A 14,497-nucleotide genomic window follows, 5' to 3' on the forward strand; every position below is an offset into this window, starting at 1 on the left:
TTCAACTTGAGCTTGTTGTTGACAATGGACAACCTGTTCTGCCCTTGGAGGTTTGAGTAAGTCAAAACTTGTCCGCAACTGCCTCTTCATCATGAGCGAAGCGGGGGAAGTTTTGGTTGTGGCATGCGGCTCGTTCCTGTAGGACAACAGGAAGCTGTTCAGACGTTGGTGGATTGAGCCCTGACCTTGCGATGCCTTCAAGGCGTGCTTCAAAGTTTGCACAAACCTTTCTGCCTGGCCGTTAGTAGAGGGATGATAGGGCGCAGACCTGATGTGTTGGACACCATTCACATGCAGGAAGGTTGCAAACTCCTGTGATACAAATTGTGGACCGTTGTCACTTACGAGTTGTTCTGGTGAGCCATAACAGCTGAACATCTCACCAAGTTTCTCAATTGTTTTCTCTGCCGTGGTAGACCTCATCACAGCGACCTCCGGCCACTTGCTACAAGCGTCCACAACCACCATAAACATCTTCCCTTCGAAAGGACCGGCGAAGTCCACATGTACGCGCTGCCACACTTCTGCAGGCCAATTCCAGGGGTGTAGGGTTGCCAGCTGTGGAACATTCCGGACCCTTTGACACGGGGAACATGTTTTGGCTTTCTCCTCAATATTCCCATCGAGACCTGGCCACCAGAAGTAGCTTCTTGCCATTTCCTTCATCCGAACCATCCCACTGTGGCCTGTATGAAGTTGTTGCAGTATAGGTTCCCTCAGAGGTGGTGGAATGATGACATGGTGTCCCCAAAGAAGACAACCTGCCTGGACGGAGAGCTCATTTCTTTTTGAAACGTAAGGTTTCAAACCAGGAGAATCTCCTATCGCTCTCCCTCGAATGACATCGTCCATTACCTCAGACAGGACTGGATCGTTGCGGGTGTACCTTCGCACCTGAACTGCAGTGACAGGTGCTCCCTCCACTTGTCTAAAGTAGAAGATGTCTATCTGACGAGGCTCTGGGGGAGTAACAGGCAAGAGCAGCCTCGAGAGACCATCTGCGTTGCCGTGCAAGTCTGATTTGCGATATTTGATGTCGTATGTGTGTCCTGACAACAGTAAAGCCCACCTTTGCATCCTGCTTGCAGCGAGAGATGGAATTCTGGTGTGGGGCCCGAAGATTGAAGTCAATGGACGGTGGTCCGTCAGGAGTGTGAACCTTCTCCCAAACAGGTACTGATGAAATTTTCGAATTCCAAAAACGATTCCCAAGGCCTCGCGCTCGATCTGCACATAGTTACTCTCGGCCTTGTTCAAGGTGCGTGATGCGAAGGCGATAGGTTTCTCTTCACCCGAAGGCATGATGTGGGATATGACTGCTCCCACACCATATGGTGATGCATCACATGCTAGCTGCACGGGTAGCTTTGGGTCGAAGTGTGTCAGGACCTCCGACTTCAGCAATGCTTTCTTTGCTTGGGCGAAAGCTTCATTGCACAGTTCAGTCCATTTCCATGTTTTGCCTTGACATAGCAACTGATGTAACGGCTTCAGCAATGTTGCTAAGTCTGGAATAAACTTCTCATAGTAGTTAAGTAGCCCCAGAAATGAACATAACTGGCTCACATTCTGGGGTGCTGGGGCCTCCACGATCGCCTTGACCTTTGACAGCGCCTTATGCAGGCCAGTAGCGTCAATCACATGCCCCAGGTACTCAACTGAAGACTGAAAGAATTCACATTTGTCTTTACAAACTCTGAGTCCGTACTCTTTCAGTCGTTGTAGTGTCGCATCCAAGTTCAGAAGATGACCCTCCTCATTTGTCCCAGTGACAAGGATGTCGTCCAGGTAGCACTGGACTCCTGGCAGTCCACTCAAAATCTGATCCATTGCCCTTTGGAATAGAGCAGGGGCCGACGTAATTCCAAACGGAAGGCGGCAGTACCTGTATAACCCCTTGTGTGTCACAATTGTCAGCAGCTCCTTTGATTTGTCATCGACATGCATTTGTAGATAAGCCTGGCATAAGTCTATTTTGCTGAACTTTTGCCCTCCGGCCAGGCCCGTAAAAAGATCATCAATGAGGGGAAGAGGGTACTGTTCCACAGACAGCACCGGGTTAATCGTCACTTTAAAATCCCCGCAGATTCGAACAGATCCATCCTTTTTCAGGACAGGAACAATGGGTGTGGCCCATTTGCTCATGCTCACAGGCTCCAGGACTCCATTCTCGACTAAGGCCTCCAAGTTAGCCTCAACTTTTGGCCTAATTGCATAGGGTACAGGTCGGGCTTTGTGAAACTTCAGCTTGCTGTCAGGTTTAATGTCCAGTCTCACGCTGATCTTTTTCATGCTCCCAAGTTCCCCATTGAAGAGTTCTGCATGTTTGTTTAACACTGCAGTCAGACCTGACTCCCCTTTTGACATGCGGACTGCAGGCCAGTCCAGCGTGATTTTCTCTAGCCACGCACGTCCCAGTAGCAATGGGTAATTTCCCTTTACCACATATAGTGGCAGTTTTGCAGTCTGTCCGTTCAATTTAACTGTCACCTCAATGACGCCTCTCATGGCCACAGGTTCGCCAGTATACGTCTTTAGCACAATGTTTGTTGGCTGAAGGGTAAGATGCTTTAGCATTTTGTTGTAGACAGTGTCTGAAACAAGGGACACCTCCATCTGCACTGATTGTCCCTCCACCAGTGGTGACACCCAGTAGCCATTTGAACCACCTGCAACCGTCAGTATGTGCACCACTTCCTCCTCAGAGGTGTCGCTCCCCTCTGTTTTGCTTGTTCCATCATACTGCACTGAATGAACACTCTTTTTCCTCTCTTGTCCAAATACAGACATTTTGCTTCCATGCTTCCCAGCTCTGTCTGTTCTTTTTTTACCTCTACAGGCGCGTTCAATGTGACCCTTTTTGCCACAATTTCGGCATTCCAGCTCCGTACACCAGCAGTCATTAGCGTGATGGCCCGTTTTCCCACAACGGTAACATGTGCCGTTCTGCGCACCTTTAGGCTCAGATGACACCTTGTGAACTCTCCCTGTTGAACTCAACTGGTGAGCCTCCTTTTCCGCCATCTCCATGGAGACACTAACTTCAATGGCCTTTTCAAGGTAAGGTTGTCCTCAGTAAGAAGGCGCTTCTGTGTGGTGGCATTTTGCAGACCACACACAAGTCTGTCCCTAATGGTGTCATTCAGCACCTCCTTGAACTGGCAGTGTTCCGAAAACCTTTTTAAAGCAGCAATAAACATCGTCACTGATTCCCCCTCCTCTTGATTCCGTTTGTGAAATCTAAATCTCTCAGCAATAACCAGAGGTTTTGGTAAAAAATGTGCTCCAAGAATTTCCACTAGTTGCTTATATGTTTTAGTTCCTGGCTTATCTGGCTGCATGAGGCTGCGAAGTAAATTGAAAGTCTTCGGCCCGATTACACTCAAAAAGGTAGGCATGACCTTTTCATTTGCCACTGCATTCGCTAATACAAAATAGTCAAAACGTTCCGTATATGCGCTCCATTGCTCCACCTTTTCATTAAAATCACCGATGTTTCCTAATATAGTAGCCATCTCACATTTCAAATTAAATTTTCCGTTTACTCACTGCACCCGTAACGTACGCAGATTCATCTGCTCCGCGTTGCCACTTGTTCTGTCGGTACCTTTCTACCTAGACACAATTTAGGACTCAGAACTCAGAGATTCAAACATGAAGTGGAAGGAAAGGAAGTTCTGGAAAGTTCCGAACAAAGAGAGCTAAAACTTAACAGAGAACACCCAACCATTTATCTCCTGTGACAGCGCCACCACAGGTGGGAGGAGAACACACAATAGAACACACAATACATAACAATGCCTTAGCAAAATTTTGTGGAAAAAATTAAGGGAAAATTGGATAGCTATTTGAGTCAGTGGGTGATTTAGGAGTATTAGTTTTTAGTAGTGGCTAAATGTATCATAGGGCCTTTGCTAGTTCTGTACTTTCTGTTATCTCATTGGTATTTCTATTGCTTCTGAAACCGTTCTGCACCCTTATCTACACCTTCATCACCTTAATAATCAATTTCTAAAATATTTTCATCACCTGTCACTCATCGCTTCCACCTTTCATAAATTTCAGCTAATCCAGATCTCAGTGGGCCGAAGTCAATCCTCTCCCACACAATTTTCACACACCCATCAGCATTGTCCTAACCAGCTCCACTACTCCATGTTCCCCAGCAGCTCATTTTCAATATCATCATCCTTATCTTCGCAAGAAATATGCAGCTCAAGAAAATCAGCCAGCCATTCAAGCTTTCCCACCCAGAAAAAGAAGTGTAGACTTTTCAGCACGACATTCTATATTTTGAATCGGATGTGTTTTGCCACCGTTAAAACAACAACTTGCATTTATATAGCAATTTAACATAGTAAAATACCCCAAGGCACTGCACAGGAGTGTAATTAGACAAAAATTGATAACGAGCCAGAAGGGGACGTTAGGACTGGTGAACAAAAGTTGGTGAAAGACAGATGTCTTCAGGAGCATCTTAAAGGAGGAGAGGGAAGTGGTGAAATTTAGGGAGGGAATTCCAGTGCCAGTTCAAACTGAAACAGTACAAGAGAGTGCCAGTTCAAACTGAAACAGTACAAGAGAGTGCCAGTTCAAACTGTCACAGGACTAGAGAGTGCCAGTTCAAACTGTCACAGGACTCGAGGGTGCAGTTCAAACTGTCACAGGACTAGAGAGTGCCAGTTCAAACTGTCACAGGACTAGAGAGTGCCAGTTCAAACTGAAACAGTACAAGAGAGTGCCAGTTCAAACTGTCACAGGACTAGAGAGTGCAGTTCAAACTGTCACAGGACTCGAGGGTGCCAGTTCAAACTGTCACAGGACTAGAGAGTGCAGTTCAAACTGTCACAGGACTAGAGAGTGCCAGTTCAAACTGTCACAGGACTCGAGGGTGCCAGTTCAAACTGTCACAGGACTAGAGAGTGCCAGATCAAACTGTCACAGGACTCGAGGGTGCCAGTTCAAACTGTCACAGGACTAGAGAGTGCCAGTTCAAACTGTCACAGGACTAGAGAGTGCAGTTCAAACTGTCACAGGACTAGAGAGTGCCAGTTCAAACTGTCACAGGACTAGAGAGTGCAGTTCAAACTGTCACAGGACTAGAGAGTGCAGTTCAAACTGTCACAGGACTAGAGAGTGCCAGTTCAAACTGTTCACAGGACTGGAGAGTGCCAGTTCAAACTGTCACAGGACTAGAGAGTGCCAGTTCAAACTGTCACAGGACTCGAGATTGCCAGTTCAAACTGTCACAGGACTGGAGAGTGCAGTTCAAACTGTCACAGGACTAGAGAGTGCCAGTTCAAACTGTCACAGGGCTCGAGAGTGCCAGTTCAAACTGTCACAGGACTAGAGAGTGCCAGTTCAAACTGTCACAGGACTCGAGGGTGCCAGTTCAAACTGTCACAGGACTCGAGGGTGCAGTTCAAACTGTTCACAGGACTAGAGAGTGCCAGTTCAAACTGTCACAGGACTAGAGAGTGCCAGTTCAATCTGTCACAGGATAAGAGAGTGCCAGTTCAAACTGTCACAGGACTAGAGAGTGCCAGTTCAAACTGTCACAGGACTAGAGAGTGCCAGTTCAAACTGTCACAGGACCAGAGAGTGCCAGTTCAAACTGTCACAGGACTAGAGAGCGCCAGTTCAAACTGTCACAGGACTAGAGAGTGCCAGTTCAAACTGTCACAGGACTGGAGAGTGCCAGTTCAAACTGTCACAGGACTAGAGAGTGCCAGTTCAAACTGTCACAGGACCAGAGAGTGCCAGTTCAAACTGTCACAGGACTAGAGAGCGCCAGTTCAAACTGTCACAGGACTAGAGAGTGCCAGTTCAAACTGTCACAGAACTAGAGAGTGCCATTTCAAACTGTCACAGGGCTAGAGAGTGCCAGTTCAAACTGTTCACAGGACAAGAGAGTGCCAGTTCAAACTGTCACAGGACTAGAGAGTGCCATTTCAAACTGTCACAGGACTCGAGAGTGCAGTTCAAACTGTCACAGGACTAGAGAGTGCCAGTTCAAACTGCCACAGGACAAGAGAGTGCCAGTTCAAACTGTCACAGGACCAGAGAGTGCCAGTTCAAACTGTCACAGGACTCGAGAGTGCAGTTCAAACTGTCACAGGACTAGAGAGTGCCAGTTCAAACTGTCACAGGACTAGAGAGTGCCAGTTCAAACTGTCACAGGACTCGAGAGTGCAGTTCAAACTGTCACAGGACTAGAGAGTGCCAGTTCAAACTGTCACAGGACTAGAGAGTGCCAGTTCAAACTGTCGCAGGACTAGAGAGCGCCAGTTCAAACTGTCACAGGACCAGAGAGTGCCAGTTCAAACGGTCACAGGACTAGAAAGTGCCAGTTCAAACTGTTCACAGGATTAGAGCGTGCCAGTTCAAACTATTCACAGGACTAGAAAGTGTCATTTTAATCTGTCAACAGGACGAGAGAGTGCCAGTTCAAACTGTCCTGTCACAGGACCAGAGAGTGCCAGTTCAAACTGTTCACAGGACAAGAGAGTGCCAGTTCAAACTGTCACAGGACTAGAGAGTTCCAGTTCAAACTGACACATGACTAGAGCACCAGTTCAAACAGTTCGCAGGACCAGAGAGTGCCAGTTCAAACTGACACAAGACTAGAGTGTGCCACTTCAAACTGTCACAGGACTAGAGAGTTCCAGTTCAAATTGTTCACAGGATTAGAGAGTGCCAGTTCAAACTGTCACAGGACTGGAGAGTACCAGTTCAAACTGTCACAGAACTAGAGAGTGCCATTTCAAACTGTCACAGGGCTAGGGAGTGCCAGTTCAAACTGTTCACAGGACAAGAGAGTGCCAGTTCAAACTGTCACAGGACTAGAGAGTGCCATTTCAAACTGTCACAGGACTCGAGAGTGCAGTTCAAACTGTCACAGGACTAGAGAGTGCCAGTTCAAACTGCCACAGGACAAGAGAGTGCCAGTTCAAACTGTCACAGGACCAGAGAGTGCCAGTTCAAACTGTCACAGGACTAGAGAGTGCCAGTTCAAACTGTCACAGGACTCGAGAGTGCAGTTCAAACTGTCACAGGACTAGAGAGTGCCAGTTCAAACTGTCACAGGACTAGAGAGTGCCAGTTCAAACTGCCACAGGACTAGAGAGTGCCAGTTCAAACTGTCACAGGACCAGAGAGTGCCAGTTCAAACGGTCACAGGACTAGAGAGTGCCAGTTCAAACTGCCACAGGACTAGAGAGTGCCAGTTCAAACTGTCACAGGACCAGAGAGTGCCAGTTCAAACGGTCACAGGACTAGAGCGTGCCAGTTCAAACTATTCACAGGACTAGAAAGTGTCATTTTAATCTGTCAACAGGACGAGAGAGTGCCAGTTCAAACTGTCCTGTCACAGGACCAGAGAGTGCCAGTTCAAACTGTTCACAGGACAAGAGAGTGCCAGTTCAAACTGTCACAGGACTAGAGAGTTCCAGTTCAAACTGACACATGACTAGAGCACCAGTTCAAACAGTTCGCAGGACCAGAGAGTGCCAGTTCAAACTGACACAAGACTAGAGTGTGCCACTTCAAACTGTCACAGGACTAGAGAGTTCCAGTTCAAATTGTTCACAGGATTAGAGAGTGCCAGTTTAAACTGACACATGACTGGAGAGTACCAGTTCAAACTGACACATGACTAAAGAGTACCAGTTCAAACTGTTCGCAGGACCAGAGAGTGCCAGTTCAAACTGACACATGACTAGAGAGTGCCAGTTCAACTGTCACAGGACTAGAGAGTGCCAGTTCAAACTGTCACAGGACTAGAGAGTGCCAGTTCAACTGACACATGACTAGAGAGTGCCAGTTCGAACTGTTCGCAGGACGAGAGAGTGCCAGTTCAAACTGTCACAGGACTTGAGAGTGCCAGTTCAAACTGTTCACTGGACTAGAGAGTGCCAGTTCAAACTGTTCACAGGACTAGAGAGTGCCAGTTCAAACTATTCACAGGACTAGAGAGTGCCAGTTCAAACTTTTACAGGACCAGGGAGTGCCAGTTCAAACTGTCACAGGACCAGAGAATGCCAGATCAAACTGTCACAGGACTAGAGAGCGCCAGTTCAAACTGTCACAGGACTAGAGTACCAGTTCAAACTGTTCGCAGGACCAGAGAGTGCCAGTTCAAACTGACACAAGACTAGAGAGTGCCACTGCAAACTGTCACAGGACGAGAGAGTTCCAGTTCAAACTGACACATGACTGGAGAGTGCCAGTTCAAACTGTTCGCAGGACCAGAGAGTGCCAGTTCAAACTGACACATGACTAGAGAGTGCAAGTTCAAACTGTCACAGGACGAGAGAGTGCCAGTTCAAACTGACACATGACTAGAGAGTACCAGTTCAAACTGACACATGACTAGAGAGTACCAGTTCAAGCTGTTCGCAGGACCAGAGAGTGCCAGTTCAAACTGACACATGACTAGAGAGTGCCAGTTCAACTGTCACAGGAGTAGAGAGTGCCAGTTCAAACTGTCACAGGACAAGAGAGTGCCAGTTCAAAGTGACACATGATTAGAGAGTACCATTTCAAACTGTTCACAGGACTAGAGAGTGCCAGTTCAAACTGTCACATGACTAGAGAGTGCCAGTTCAAACTGTCACAGGACCAGAGAATGCCAGTTCAAACTGTCACAGGACTAGAGAGTGCCAGTTCAAACTATTCATAGGACTAGAGAGTGCCAGTTCAAACTGTCACAGGACTAGAGAGTGCCAGTTCAAACTGTCACAGGACAAGAGAATGCCAGTTCAAACTGTCACAGGACTAGAGAGTGCCAGTTCAAACTGTCACAGGACTAGAGAGTGCCAGTTCAAACTGTCACAGGACTAGAGAGTGCCACTTCAAACTATTCACAGGACTAGAGAGTGCCAGTTCAAACTGTCACAGGACTAGAGAGCGCCAGTTCAAACTGTCACAGGACAAGAGAGTGCCAGTTCAAACTGTCACAGGACCAGAGAGTGCCAGTTCAAACGGTCACAGGACTAGAGAGTGCCAGTTCAAACTGTTCACAGGACTAGACAGTGCCAGTTCAAACTATTCACAGGACTAGAAAGTGTCATTTTAATCTGTCAACAGGACGAGAGAGTGGCAGTTCAAACTGTCCTGTCACAGGACCAGAGAGTGCCAGTTCAAACTGTTCACAGGACAAGGTAGTGGCAGTTCAAACTGTCACAGGACTAGAGAGTTCCAGTTCAAACTGACACAAGACTAGAGAGTGCCACTTCAAACTGTCACAGGACTAGAGAGTTCCAGTTCAAACTGACACATGACTAGAGAGTACCAGTTCAAACTGTTCGCAGGACCAGAGAGTTCCAGCTCAAACTGACACATGACTAGAGAGTGCCAGTTCAAACTGTCACAGGACTAGAGAGTGCCAGTTCAAACTGACACATGACTAGAGAGTGCCAGTTCAACTGTCACAGGAGCAGAGAGTGCCAGTTCAAACTGTCACAGGACAAGAGAGTGCCAGTTCAAACTGACACATGACCAGAGAGTACCAGTTCAAACTGTTCACAGGACTAGAGAGTGCCAGTTCAAACTGTCACAGGATGAGAGAGCGCCAGTTCAAACTGACACATGACTAGAGAGTGCCAGTTCAAACTGTCACAGGACCAGAGAGTGCCAGTTCAAACTATTCACAGGACTAGAGAGTGCCAGTTCAAACTGTCACAGGACTAGAGAGCGCCAGTTCAAACTGTCACAGGACAAGAGAGTGCCAGTTCAAACTGTCACAGGACCAGAGAGTGCCAGTTCAAACTGTTCACAGGACTAGAGAGTGCCAGTTCAAACTATTCACAGGACTAGAAAGTGTCATTTTAATCTGTCAACAGGACGAGATAGTGCCAGTTCAAACTGTCCTGTCACAGGACCAGAGAGTGCCAGTTCACACTGTTCACAGGACAAGTGAGTGGCAGTTCAAACTGTCACAGGACTAGAGAGTTCCAGTTCAAACTGACACATGACTAGAGTACCAGTTCAAACTGTTCGCAGGACCAGAGAGTGCCAGTTCAAACTGACACATGACTAGAGAGTGCCAGTTCAAACTGTCACAGGACTAGAGAGTGCCAGTTCAAACTGACACATGACTAGAGAGTACCAGTTCAAACTGACACATGACGAGAGAATACCAGTTCAAGCTGTTCGCAGGACCAGAGAGTGCCAGTTCAAACTGACACATGACGAGAGAGTGCCAGTTCAACTGTCACAGGAGTAGAGAGTGCCAGTTCAAACTGTCACAGGACAAGAGAGTGCCAGTTCAAACTGACACATGACTAGAGAGTACCAGTTCAAACTGTTCACAGGACTAGAGAGTGCCAGTTCAAATTGTCACAGGACAAGAGAGTGCCAGTTCAAACTGTCACAGGACTAGAGAGTACCAGTTCAAACTGTTCACAGGACGAGAGTGCGCCAGTTCAAACTGACACATGACTAGAGAGTGCCAGTTCAAACTGTCACAGGACTAGAGAGCGCCAGTTCAAACTGTCACAGGACAAGAGAGTGCCAGTTCAAACTGTCACAGGACCAGAGTGCCAGTTCAAACTGACACAGGACAAGAGAATGCCAGTTCAAACTGTCACAGGACTAGAGAGTGCCAGTTCAAACTGTCACAGGACTAGAGAGTGCCAGTTCAAACTGTCACAGGACTAGTGAGTGCCACTTCAAACTATTCACAGGACTAGAGAGTGCCAGTTCAAACTGTCACAGGACTAGAGAGCGACAGTTCAAACTGTCACAGGACAAGAGAGTGCCAGTTCAAACTGTCACAGGACCAGAGAGTGCCAGTTCAAACGGTCACAGGACTAGAGAGTGCCAGTTCAAACTGTTCACAGGACTAGACAGTGCCAGTTCAAACGATTCACAGGACTAGAAAGTGTCATTTTAATCTGTCAACAGGACGAGAGAGTGCCAGTTCAAACTGTCCTGTCACAGGACCAGAGAGTGCCAGTTCAAACTGTTCACAGGACAAGGTAGTGGCAGTTCAAACTGTCACAGGACTAGAGAGTTCCAGTTCAAACTGACACAAGACTAGAGAGTGCCACTTCAAACTGTCACAGGACTAGAGAGTTCCAGTTCAAACTGACACATGACTAGAGAGTACCAGTTCAAACTGTTCGCAGGACCAGAGAGTTCCAGTTCAAACTGACACATGACTAGAGAGTGCCAGTTCAAACTGTCACAGGACTAGAGAGTGCCAGTTCAAACTGACACATGACTAGAGAGTGCCAGTTCAACTGTCACAGGAGTAGAGAGTGCCAGTTCAAACTGTCACAGGACAAGAGAGTGCCAGTTCAAACTGACACATGACCAGAGAGTACCAGTTCAAACTGTTCACAGGACTAGAGAGTGCCAGTTCAAACTGTCACAGGATGAGAGAGCGCCAGTTCAAACTGACACATGACTAGAGAGTGCCAGTTCAAACTGTCACAGGACCAGAGAGTGCCAGTTCAAACTATTCACAGGACTAGAGAGCGCCAGTTCAAACTGTCACAGGACAAGAGAATGCCAGTTCAAACTGTCACAGGACTAGAGAGTGCCAGTTCAAACTGTCACAGGACTAGAGAGTGCCAGTTCAAACTGTCACAGGACTAGAGAGTGCCAGTTCAAACTGTCACAGGACCAGAGAGTGCCAGTTCAAACTGTCACAGGACTCGAGAGTGCCAGTTCAAACTGTCACAGGACTAGAGAGTGCCAGTTCAAACTGTCACAGGACCAGAGAGTGCCAGTTCAAACTGTCACAGGACTCGAGAGTGCCAGTTCAAACTGTCACAGGACTAGAGAGCGCCAGTTCAAACTGTCACAGGACTCGAGAGTGCAGTTCAAACTGTCACAGGACTAGAGAGTGCCAGTTCAAACTGTCACAGGACTAGAGAGTGCCAGTTCAAACTGTCGCAGGACTAGAGAGTGCCAGTTCAAACTGCCACAGGACTAGAGAGTGCCAGTTCAAACTGTCACAGGACCAGAGAGTGCCAGTTCAAACGGTCACAGGACTAGAAAGTGCCAGTTCAAACTGTTCACAGGATTAGAGCGTGCCAGTTCAAACTATTCACAGGACTAGAAAGTGTCATTTTAATCTGTCAACAGGACGAGAGAGTGCCAGTTCAAACTGTCCTGTCACAGGACCAGAGAGTGCCAGTTCAAACTGTTCACAGGACAAGAGAGTGCCAGTTCAAACTGTCACAGGACTAGAGAGTTCCAGTTCAAACTGACACATGACTAGAGCACCAGTTCAAACAGTTCGCAGGACCAGAGTGTGCCAGTTCAAACTGACACAAGACTAGAGTGTGCCACTTCAAACTGTCACAGGATTAGAGAGTGCCAGTTTAAACTGACACATGACTGGAGAGTACCAGTTCAAACTGACACATGACTAAAGAGTACCAGTTCAAACTGTTCGCAGGACCAGAGAGTGCCAGTTCAAACTGACACATGACTAGAGAGTGCCAGTTCAACTGTCACAGGACTAGAGAGTGCCAGTTCAAACTGTCACAGGACTAGAGAGTGCCAGTTCAACTGACACATGACTAGAGAGTGCCAGTTCGAACTGTTCGCAGGACGAGAGAGTGCCAGTTCAAACTGTCACAGGACTTGAGAGTGCCAGTTCAAACTGTTCACTGGACTAGAGAGTGCCAGTTCAAACTGTTCACAGGACTAGAGAGTGCCAGTTCAAACTATTCACAGGACTAGAGAGTGCCAGTTCAAACTTTTGCAGGACCAGGGAGTGCCAGTTCAAACTGTCACAGGACCAGAGAATGCCAGATCAAACTGTCGCAGGACCAGAGAGTGCCAGTTCAAACGGTCACAGGACTAGAGAGTGCCAGTTCAAACTGTTCACAGGACTAGAGCGTGCCAGTTCAAACTATTCACAGGACTAGAAAGTGTCATTTTAATCTGTCAACAGGACGAGAGAGTGCCAGTTCAAACTGTCCTGTCACAGGACCAGAGAGTGCCAGTTCAAACTGTTCACAGGACAAGAGAGTGGCAGTTCAAACTGTCACAGGACTAGAGAGTTCCAGTTCAAACTGACACATGACTAGAGTACCAGTTCAAACTGTTCGCAGGACCAGAGAGTGCCAGTTCAAACTGACACAAGACTAGAGAGTGCCACTGCAAACTGTCACAGGACGAGAGAGTTCCAGTTCAAACTGACACATGACTGGAGAGTGCCAGTTCAAACTGTTCGCAGGACCAGAGAGTGCCAGTTCAAACTGACACATGACTAGAGAGTGCAAGTTCAAACTGTCACAGGACGAGAGAGTGCCAGTTCAAACTGACACATGACTAGAGAGTACCAGTTCAAACTGACACATGACTAGAGAGTACCAGTTCAAGCTGTTCGCAGGACCAGAGAGTGCCAGTTCAAACTGACACATGACTAGAGAGTGCCAGTTCAACTGTCACAGGAGTAGAGAGTGCCAGTTCAAACTGTCACAGGACAAGAGAGTGCCAGTTCAAACTGACACATGATTAGAGAGTACCATTTCAAACTGTTCACAGGACTAGAGAGTGCCAGTTCAAACTGTCACATGACTAGAGAGTGCCAGTTCAAACTGTCACAGGACCAGAGAATGCCAGTTCAAACTGTCACAGGACTAGAGAGTGCCAGTTCAAACTATTCATAGGACTAGAGAGTGCCAGTTCAAACTGTCACAGGACTAGAGAGTGCCAGTTCAAACTGTCACAGGACAAGAGAATGCCAGTTCAAACTGTCACAGGACTAGAGAGTGCCAGTTCAAACTGTCACAGGACTAGAGAGTGCCAGTTCAAACTGTCACAGGACTAGAGAGTGCCACTTCAAACTATTCACAGGACTAGAGAGTGCCAGTTCAAACTGTCACAGGACTAGAGAGCGCCAGTTCAAACTGTCACAGGACAAGAGAGTGCCAGTTCAAACTGTCACAGGACCAGAGAGTGCCAGTTCAAACGGTCACAGGACTAGAGAGTGCCAGTTCAAACTGTTCACAGGACTAGACAGTGCCAGTTCAAACTATTCACAGGACTAGAAAGTGTCATTTTAATCTGTCAACAGGACGAGAGAGTGGCAGTTCAAACTGTCCTGTCACAGGACCAGAGAGTGCCAGTTCAAACTGTTCACAGGACAAGGTAGTGGCAGTTCAAACTGTCACAGGACTAGAGAGTTCCAGTTCAAACTGACACAAGACTAGAGAGTGCCACTTCAAACTGTCACAGGACTAGAGAGTTCCAGTTCAAACTGACACATGACTAGAGAGTACCAGTTCAAACTGTTCGCAGGACCAGAGAGTTCCAGCTCAAACTGACACATGACTAGAGAGTGCCAGTTCAAACTGTCACAGGACTAGAGAGTGCCAGTTCAAACTGACACATGACTAGAGAGTGCCAGTTCAACTGTCACAGGAGCAGAGAGTGCCAGTTCAAACTGTCACAGGACAAGAGAGTGCCAGTTCAAACTGACACATGACCAGAGAGTACCAGTTCAAACTGTTCACAGGACTAGAGAGTGCCAGTT

The 14,497-nt window shown here is 47.4% G+C and overlaps 1 protein-coding gene across 1 annotated transcript in view; it reads left to right on the forward strand.

Annotated features, from left to right (window-relative positions):
- The window catches only part of LOC147106549 (intestinal mucin-like protein), a 112,913-nt gene that overhangs the window by 12,181 nt on the left and 86,235 nt on the right, over positions 1-14,497 (forward strand). The window lies entirely within an intron of this gene.

The sequence above is a fragment of the Somniosus microcephalus genome, chromosome 15 (genome assembly GCF_052327205.1).
Source record: "Somniosus microcephalus isolate GS21.2 chromosome 15, FLI_Smic_1.0, whole genome shotgun sequence".
NCBI classification, from domain to species: Eukaryota; Metazoa; Chordata; class Chondrichthyes; order Squaliformes; family Somniosidae; genus Somniosus; species Somniosus microcephalus.